The 9,731-nt window shown below is 40.8% G+C and overlaps 1 long non-coding RNA gene across 3 annotated transcripts; it reads left to right on the top strand.

The window, feature by feature from the left end:
• The first annotated feature begins 348 nt into the window (after nucleotides 1-348).
• LOC122562827 (uncharacterized) lies at nucleotides 349-9,516 on the top strand. 3 transcript variants are annotated; one of them, XR_006315424.2, is made up of 4 exons: nucleotides 349-515; nucleotides 7,290-7,394; nucleotides 7,482-7,592; nucleotides 7,705-9,516. It is a non-coding gene; the product is annotated as an uncharacterized LOC122562827 (long non-coding RNA). The 3 variants fall into 3 exon arrangements; XR_006315425.2 differs by lacking the exon at nucleotides 7,290-7,394 and having other exon boundaries at nucleotides 363-515; nucleotides 7,705-9,360; XR_006315423.2 differs by lacking the exon at nucleotides 349-515 and having other exon boundaries at nucleotides 5,042-7,394; nucleotides 7,705-9,360.
• The last annotated feature ends 215 nt before the right edge of the window (nucleotides 9,517-9,731 follow it).

Genomic DNA, 9,731 nt, shown 5'->3' with positions numbered 1-9,731 from the left:
CAACTCCACTGCCAATGATCCAGAATGTGGAACAATTTCAAACTCCTTTTGTCTCCATTAATGGGCTGGTGACTTTTCTACCTACTCCACTCACACAGTGGGAGGTCATTACTCAGGCACTTACTCTTGGCTAACTTAAAGCAATTGCTTAGTTGCCAAAGGAAACAGTTACTCCATTCTGTTTACCATACCTGCAAAGTATTTCTACTGAATCAATCAAATGTGCCTGTCTCAAAACTGCCCCATCACTGAATAGATGCTAGACAGACATACAGACTGTGTGAACGATCCATGAACCAGTGCAAGCTTCCGATTGGGTTGTGATATTGAATAAGAGTATCAAACTTTCTGCACTACAGCAGAGAGGCGTGGACACTTGCAGCGAAACAGACAGTTTGGCAGCAGACCTGCAATGGGACTCATGCACGGCAGCAATGTGATTAAAAGGAGAAGTGAGAGCAGTGAGGTCCCAGAATCAGATCAAAGTGTAATGTTACAGGAGAGCAGCTAAACTGGTGAGTACTTCTCTCTTGTTTCCTGTGCCTGGATTTTGATTTAAGTTACAGCAGTCAGGACAATTTAAAAACTTTACATCGATAATTAATATTTTAGACATTTGATAGAATAAGGTGCTGTTGTTGATTGTATGCTGTAAACAAGACTACAATATTTCTAATCAATCCTTAAGCCAGAATAAGAGTGAAATAAAAGCAAGGGCCCTTATTCTCTTAGTTAAGATATGTCTGGGGACTTCAGCCCTGTAATTTCCTGGTAAGATGATGAATATTGAGGAAGATATGTGTAAACTGCAGGAAGAAATCAGTGGACAGGTTAGGTGGGCAGAGCAGTAACAAACTAATTTCAATCTGGAAAAGTATGAGGGTAATGCATCTGGGGAGGGATTACATTATGAATGATAGGACCCTGGAAAGTAATGAAATCAGAGGGACCTTAATATGAATATGCACAGATATATGAAGATAGCAGGGCAGGTAATTAAATTGGTTAAGAAGACATGTGGAATACTTGTCTTTATTGGCTGAGGCAGAGAGTACAGCCAAAGGAGGGTTATGTTGGAACTATACAAAGCACTGGTTAGGCTGAGAATCATGTGCTGTTCTAGTCACCACATTAAAGGAAACATAGAAACTAGTAGCAGGAGTAAGCCATTCAGCCTTTCAAGTCTGCTCTACTATTCGATATGATCATGGCCGATCATCTGTCTCAATGCCGTAATCCCACTTTCTCCCCTATCCCTTCATGCCTGTAAAATCTAAAAATGAATCTTAAGCTTTCTTGAATATATGCAGTAATTTGGCCTTGACAGCCTACTGTAGAAGAGAATTCAATAGGATTACTACTTTTTGAGCAAATAAATCTTTCCTCACCTCAATTGTACATAATCTACCCTGTATCCTGAGAAAGTGTCCCTTGGTTCTAACTCCCCAGCAAGGGAAAACATCCTCCTGCATCTTGTCTGTCCAGCTTTGTTAGAATTTTACAAGTTTCAATCAAATTCTGTCACATCATTCTCGACTCTAATGAATACAGGCTCCATCAAACCAATCTCTCCTCTCAGTATAGTCCTACCATAAAGGCGACATGGTGATTCAGTGGCTAGCACTGCTACCACACAGCACCAGCGAGCTGGGTTTGATTCCATCCTTGGATGACTATCTGTGTGAAGTTTGCACATTCTCCCCATATCTGCATGCTCCAGTTTCTGACTTTCTGTTTCTTATCTGTCATGTCGGATCCACTGCTTTTTATCATTTATATAAATAATTTGGACGTGAATATAGGAGGAGTGGTTAGTAAATTTGCAGATGACACCAAAATTGGTGGTGTCATGGACAATGAAGAAGATCATCTCAGAGTATCTCGGGACCTTGATCAGATGGGCCAATGGGCTGAGGAGTGGCAGATGGAATTTAGTTTAGATAAATGTGAGGTGTTGTGTTTTGGAAAAGCAAATCAGAGCAGGACTTATACACTCAATGGTAAGGTTCTGGGGAGTGTTGCCGAACAAAGAAACCTTGGGATGCAGCTTCATAGTTCCTTGAAGGTGGAGTCACAGGTAGACATCCTTGTAAATCTTGGGTAGTGAGGAAGGCATTTGGTACACTTGCCTTTATTGGTCAGTACATTGGGATATCTTGTTGCAGCTATACATGACATTGGTGAGGCTATTTTTGGAATACTGTGTTCAGTTTTGGTCTCCTTGCTCCAGGAAAGACGTTGTTAAACTTGAAAGGATTCAGAAAAGATTTATAAGGATGTTGCTGGGCTTGGAGGGTTTGAGCTATAGGGAGAGGCTGAATAGGGCTATTTTTCCTGGAGCATCAGAGGTTGAGGGGTAACCTTATCAAGGTTTATAAAATCATGAGTGGCATGGTAGGCTGACTACCTAAAATCTTTTTCCCAGGGTAGGACAGTCCAAACTCAGAGGGCATAGGTTTAAGGTGAAAGGGGAAAGATATAAGAGGCAGAGGGTGGTGTATGTATGGAATGAGCTGCCAGAGGAAGCAGTAGAGGATGATACAATTAAAACATTTAAAATGTATTTGGGCATGTACATGAATAGGAAGGATATAGAGGAATATGGGCAAAATGTTAGGAAATAAGACTAGATTAATTTAGGATACCTGGTTGGCATGGACAAGTTGGACCGAAGGGTGTGCTTCCATGCTGTACATCTTGATGACTCTTTAACCAATTCTCCATGCAAGCCAATATATTACCCACTATCCCATTTGCTTTAATTTTACCAACTAATCTCTTATAAGAGAAAAATCTCCCTTCTGCAAGTCCAAATGTATCACATCTCTCTTTGTTTTCCTACTTGTTACAGCCTCAAAAAAAGCTGCAGTAGATTTGTTAAATGTGATTTGCCTTTCATAACCCAATACCAGCTTTGTGCAATCTCATCAATATTTTCAGTCTTTGATCCAGAGGCTAATGGAGCTTTCATGTATTTACAACATTTTCTGTTCAAACTGTTTCTTTTGAAAATCCATGAGGTATTAAAACCATTCAAACACAAATCATTCGGATAAAAGAACTGCCGAACACTTCAGAACTTCATTCAGAGGGAGGGCTTTAAGATTTTTTTAAAATGTACATTGATTGATTCATTTTTGGCACCAGATGCTGAAGATTAGACAAATAAACAACTTTCACTTTGTTTAGTGACACTGACTAGCTGCTGTTTCACACCCTTCACCTTTCTCATGACCTTACGTCTTTTATAATAATCTCTAGCATTTCCCCACTCCTGACATTAGGCTCACTGGTATATAATTTCTTTTCCTTTCCTTCCTTTTTCTTATAGTGTGATTACATCTGCCACCCTGCAATCTATGTTTGTACTAGACAGGATTGCAGAAGAAATTTACCAGGATATGCCTGGGCTGAGCTATGAGGAAAGATTGACTAGGCCGAGGTTGTTTTTTCTGGAGCAGCAAAGATTGAGATGGAGATTTAATAGAGGTGTATATGTTTATGAGGAGAATAGGTGCCATTGGAAGAAACTTTTTTTCATAGTTGGGGTTCAAAAATCAGGGAGATTAGACTTAAGCGATAGAGGCAAAATGAAAGTTGAGAATGTTTTTTTTTTTATCCAGAGACTCTGGAGCTAATTGCCTGAAAGAGTCAGAAACTCTCATAATGTTTAAGCAGTATTCAGACACAGAGGAATAGACAAGTGCATGGGATTGGTGTAGCCAGATCTTAGTTGACTGGCACAGACAAGATAAGGTGAATGGCAGGTGTCCTTTCCCTCAGGTGGGGGATTTCAAGACTGGGAGATGTATTTTAAGGTGGGAGGAGAAAGATTTTAAAAAAGACAATGAGAGGCATTTTTATTTACACAGGGAGTGGTTCATATGTGAAATGAACTTCCAGAGGAAGTAATGGATGCGAGTACAGTGACAACTTTTAAAAGACATTTAGATAACTATATGAATAGGAAACATTTGGAGGGATATGGGCCAAGTGCAGGCAGGTGGGACTAGTTTAGTTTTGAATTATGGAGGATATGGACTGGTTAGACTGAAGAGGGCAAAAGTGAGGACTGCAGATGCTGGAAACCACAACTTAGATTAGAGTGGTGCTGGAAAAGCACAGCAGGTCAGGCAGCATCCGAGGAGCAGGAAAATCGACGTTTCAGGCAAAAGCCCTTCATCAGGAATGGCTTTTGCTGAAAACGTCAATTTTCCTGCTGCGCAGATGCTGCCTGACCTGCTGTGCTTTTCCAGCACCACTCTAATCTAAACTCTGGTTGGACTGAAGAGTCTGTTTCCATGCTGTGTGTCTCTATGACTCCATAGTCCCAGTACCTCACTTCTGTGCTGTAAATGTTTGTGAGCCTATGAGATAATATTCCATCATTGTTCACCACAATTAAACTGGGGGAACAATGTTATTCAGGTAGGAGCTCCCTTTGGACATGTGGAGTGGCAAAGATGAATTTCTTGGGTTTCCACAAAGTCAAAAAAACTGCATATTATATTCCAAACACAAGGATCCGGCATTATTGAGAGGGGGGAATGGACTAAAGAACCAAACTGAAAACGTTTGTGTGCAGAAAATCCTACAAAAAGGGTCTATATACCTCTATGTGGCAACGGGATCACTGTTTGTAACAATCACCAGGAAGATATCAGGTAAATCTGAGATGATTGACATGTACTCCAGGTCTTCTGCTACCTCCACACTCTATGATGTCAGAAGTCACATGACACCAGGTTATAGTCCAACAGGTTTATTTGAAATTACAAACTTTCAGATGATGAAGGAGCAGCACTCTGAAAGCTTGTACATAGAACATTACAGCGCAGTAAGGCCCTTCAGCCCTCGATGTTGCACCGCCCTGTGAAACCAATCTGAAGACCATCTAACCTACACTATTCCATTCTCGTCCATTTGGCTATCCAATGACTATCTAAATGCCCATAAAGTAGGTGAGTCTACAACTGTTGCAGGCAGTGCATTTCACGCACCGACTACTCTCTGAGTAAAGAAACTACCTGTGACACCTGTCCTATATCTTTCACCCCTCAATTTGAAGCTATGCCCCCTCGTGCTAGCCATCACCATCCTAGGAAAAAGGCTCTCACTGTCCACCCGATCTAACCCTCTGATTATCTTGTATGCCCCAATTAAGTCACCTCTCAACCTTCCTCACTCTAACAAAAACAGCTTCAAGTCCCTCAACCTTTCCTTCTGAAACTTGCACTCCATAACATGCAGCATCCTAGTAAATCTCCTCTGAACTCTTTCCAAAGTTTCCACATCCTTCCTATAATGTGGTGATCAGAACTGCACGCAAACTCCAGGTGTGGCCACACCAGAGTTTTGTTCAGCTGCAGCATGACCTCATGTTTCTGAAACTCGATCCATCTACTAATAAAAGCTAACACACCATACACCTTCTTAACAGCACTATCAATCTGGGTGGCAACATTGAGGGATCTATGTACATGGAACACTGAGATCTCTCTGCTCATCTGCACTACCAAGAACCTAACCATTCGCCTAGTACTTTGCATTCCTGTTACTCCTTCCAAAGTGAATCACCTCACACTTTTCTGCACTAAACTCCATTTGCCACTTCTCTGCCCAGCTCTGCAGCTTATCTATGTCCCTCTGTAACCTACAACTTCCTTCATCACTGTCCACAACTCTACCAACCTTAGTGTCAATCCAAATTTACTAACCCATCCTTCTACACCTCATCCAGGTTGTTTATAAAAATGACAAACAACAGTGGACCCAAAACAGATCCTTGCAGTACACTACTAGTAACTGAACACCAGGATGAACATTTCCCATCAATCACCACCCTCTGTCTTCTTTCAGCTAGCCAATTTCTGATCCAAACCGCTAAATCACCCTCAATCCATGCCTCTGTATTTTTGCAGTAACCTACCATGGGGAACCTTATCAAATGCCTTACTGAAATCCATATACACCACATCAACAGCTTTACCCTCATCCATCTGTTTAGTTACCATCTCAAAGAACCCAATAAGGTTTGTGAGGCACTATCTACCCTTCACGAAACAGTGTTGACTATTCCTAATCAATTTATTCCTATCGAGATGATTATACATCCTTGTGATTTGAAATAAACCTGTTGGACTATAACCAGGTGTGGTGTGACTGCTGACTTTATCCACTCCTATCCAACACCCAAAACCTCCACATCACACTCAATCTTAACACAGATTTTCCAGGGAACAGTGGGCTAGTCGTGGCTAAACGAAATGATCGGTGACATGCCGGAAACTGATGTGTGGCTCGAGAGCCGGACAAGTCGGATGCAACCTGTTAAATTTCTGTGTTTTTATTAAATCTAGTCCTTAAGAAGGACAATCGATTTGAGGCTTTTACTCTGTTTCTGGTGCTACCTCAACTGCTGTGTATTTCCAACCCGTTCTGGTTCTATCTCAGACTTCAGCAGTGCAGGATTTTCCCTTTGGAACTTAGATTAGACACAAGTACACACTGCACCTCAAATGGGAACTGCGACCCTGCCCATTAACCCCAGAAATCCTTCACGATTCTTTCACAGCTCTTGCTCTCAACTGCATGCAAATGTGGAGCTGCATTTTCAAACTGAAATTCCTTTTGAAATGTGCTGTTTTTGAATTTACACTATCTCCACATCGTCACCTCATTCCAGCTATTTCTAAACCTATTTCTATTAGTTGGCGTTCTCTCAGTTTTAATCCCAATGGTCTGAATCTCACATTTCTTGTACTCAATCCAAATATCAGTCTGTCCTTGATCCAGAGGCTAATGGAGCTTTCGTGTGTTTCCAACATTTTCTGTTCAAACTGTTCCCTTTGAAAACCCACAAGGTATTAAAGCCATTCACACACAAGTCATTCAGATAAAAGAACTGCCGAACACTTCAGGGAACTTGATTCAGTGGGAGGGCAGCAAGATTAAAAAAAAATACATTTGTTTGATTCATTTTCGCGCCAGATGCTGAAGATTAGACAAACGTATACCTTTCACCCCGTGCTCAGTGACACTGATGGGCGGCTCTTTCACACCCCTCGCCCTTCTCATGACCTTACACGAGTCCCGCTGCCCTAGGATTACTGGCTCAAACCAACTTTCCAGATGGTCTCCCTTCAAACACTGTAGATCATTCTTCATTCAGAGAGAAACGCTTTTTCCCCATTGTGCCTCTGACAGCAGCGATTGGCTGCTGAGTGTGGGAATCGCAGAGAAACCTGGACTCACGCTTCTTCCCTGTCCTCTCGCACTTATAAATACAGGAGATGTTGGTCAGAACCGCAGCCCGCGTCTCCGCTCACTACCAGTTCCAAGAAGGTGGCGACTTACTTACAAATCCATATCAATTGCAATTCGAGAAAGCTAAAGTAAGGTTAAATTGACTACAGGCTGAGATTGGCGCGAATTGATTGATAGTAATCATTTGTTAAAATGTGTCCTTGCTCTTTTTGCAGATGTTAAACGCATTACTGCAGAGATTGCACTGGCTAAATTCGGACATTTAGAAGTCATTGCGTTGGAAAGGAAGGATGACTTCCTGGAACGGAATCGGTAACAAGTCTCGGGTAAGTCACCGAGTTTCTGACATGCTATTGACTACAGATGATGTCAGTAATTTTGTTTTGTTTGCCTGATCAATTTCGCTGTAACATAAGATTTTATCTGCGTGTGTTTCAGTTCGTGTTCCACTGATTGCACACCAGAACAGCCGCGGACCTGCTGCCAACTCGTTACACTGAGATGCAAATTAAGAAGAAAATCCCCAGCCGTTTGAACCGAGCTTCAAATCTGTATTTCTCGTCTTGTCAGGCCCGGCCATGCAAAACGTCCGGGCCCAGCGCTGCTGAAACACCTGGACATTTTATATGACTCAGGAAGTGAGAGTTACACAATAGAGACACCAGCCGTTTATCCTCTGGTGTTAGACAGTATTCCACAATGGAAGTACCATTGTTAATATCTTCACATTGAAGGAGGTGGATACTTTATTAGCATTTGGTCCCCAGTCGAGCGATGTCATAGTTCATGACCCGTTTTCGAAAACTTCCCTCAATAGTCTCTCGGGTCGTTGTAATAGCTGTAAAATTATGTAGCAGAAACCCTCATTAAAGTCCCTTTTGAAGTGTGACAGGAACAGAGAATAGTTTATTCTGATGAAGAGTTTGTGTCTCTTGCAGAAATCTAGATTAATTCACGGAGCACTTTATTCGAATAAAGTTGAAGTAGAAAGTTTCTAGACCCTCGATGTTTCACTTCCTCTCAGCGTTATGAAGGTTCATTGTAAAGATTGCAGTTATACGTGAAGTGGCTGTAATCATATAACTGTAGCACCGAAAGGTTAGTAAGAATATTCTAATAAGCACAATAAAGCGATTTTAGATCGAAAGAGATGGATAGTTTTAAAGAACTATTTTTCATCTTTCTGTAAGTAGGTGTCAATAGGTGACTGTTGTTTGCATAATTGTTGAGGAGAGATCTCTCGGAATTGATGTGCAGTACCTGAGGTGAGTCGCAGATAGAGAGTTAACTAACCCTTGTATCAGTCTGGGAAGGTTTTATACAGTTAGTACAATAAAAGCTCTGTGTAAATAAAAAAAGTTCCTTATTACAAAGTAGATATAGTAAAACCTAAGACTGTAAAATATAAGAAAGGGGGCTGCAAAATTACTTTGTACAGGCGATTGTTGCCCTATATAAGGGATGATGTTATTTCACTTTTTGAAGCTGATCAGTATTTTTGTTTAAACAAAAGGTAATAGCAGGTATTTGGAGGCCTTAAAGCTTCTAACCTGCTCTTCATTCTATGAATGGCTTGAAAGGTATAATATTTTACTGTTTTATTGAGGTCATGTAAAGGTACACTCAGCATTCAAAGGAATAAAGTTAGGGATACTATTTCGGAAGGTAATCATAGAGCAAGAGAAGCATAGGTTAAAACTGATATAAAGAAAGACTATAACGGGAGTGAGGAAGCATTTCTCTAGGCAAAAACTGATCAGTGTTTGGATGGGCGTCTGAACAAAACAGTCGAGATGAGGGGAAGAAGCGATGGAGGAATGTGAATTACTTCAATAATTCTGAATAGATGAGCTCACCGCAGCTGGTTTGGTTCTCTCGTTAGTATCTATTTTGTGATGGTGATTAACTGAAAGGACTTAAAATCATGTTGCTGAGCTAATAATGACTGATCTACATTGAGTGATATTGGGAAATTGTGACTTGCAGCACGACATTGCTTTGTCGCACTGTTCTGGAAAATATATTTCAGACTACAGCATACATGGAAATATGCTGGGCATTAACACAAACTTCCAATAAAATTATTTTAAGCTACGGTTGTGTGGTGTGACTTGTATGAACGGTGCATTGATTTACTGAGTACACTGCACTATATTCATCTTTTTGTGTATCCTCCCTTGGAAAAACATGTATATATTTTTATAAATCAATGATGTTTTAAAATTTGATTAAAGAAGAGTAGCATCATTATTTTTTCTGGTGTAGTTCTGCTCACACACCCACCTCATGACTAAATGTGCAATTTGAACACGAATAATGGTGGGGAAATGTTGAAAATTGATGGCAGTACCATCTATTTAGCTGAAATAGATCGCCGTCGATTATTCAACTGGATTTAATTCAATTCTTTCAAACTCATCCATTTTGTGGCTTCAGCAAAGCATTGGAAGCGAGGCCACTGTAGT

Source organism: Chiloscyllium plagiosum, unplaced genomic scaffold (assembly GCF_037043375.1).
Source record: "Chiloscyllium plagiosum isolate Xiang-an unplaced genomic scaffold, Cpla_swu_hap1 HiC_scaffold_24, whole genome shotgun sequence".
Taxonomy (NCBI): Eukaryota; Metazoa; Chordata; class Chondrichthyes; order Orectolobiformes; family Hemiscylliidae; genus Chiloscyllium; species Chiloscyllium plagiosum.
Note: the sequence above shows the minus strand (reverse complement) of the source record. Positions and strands in the feature narration are given on the sequence as shown.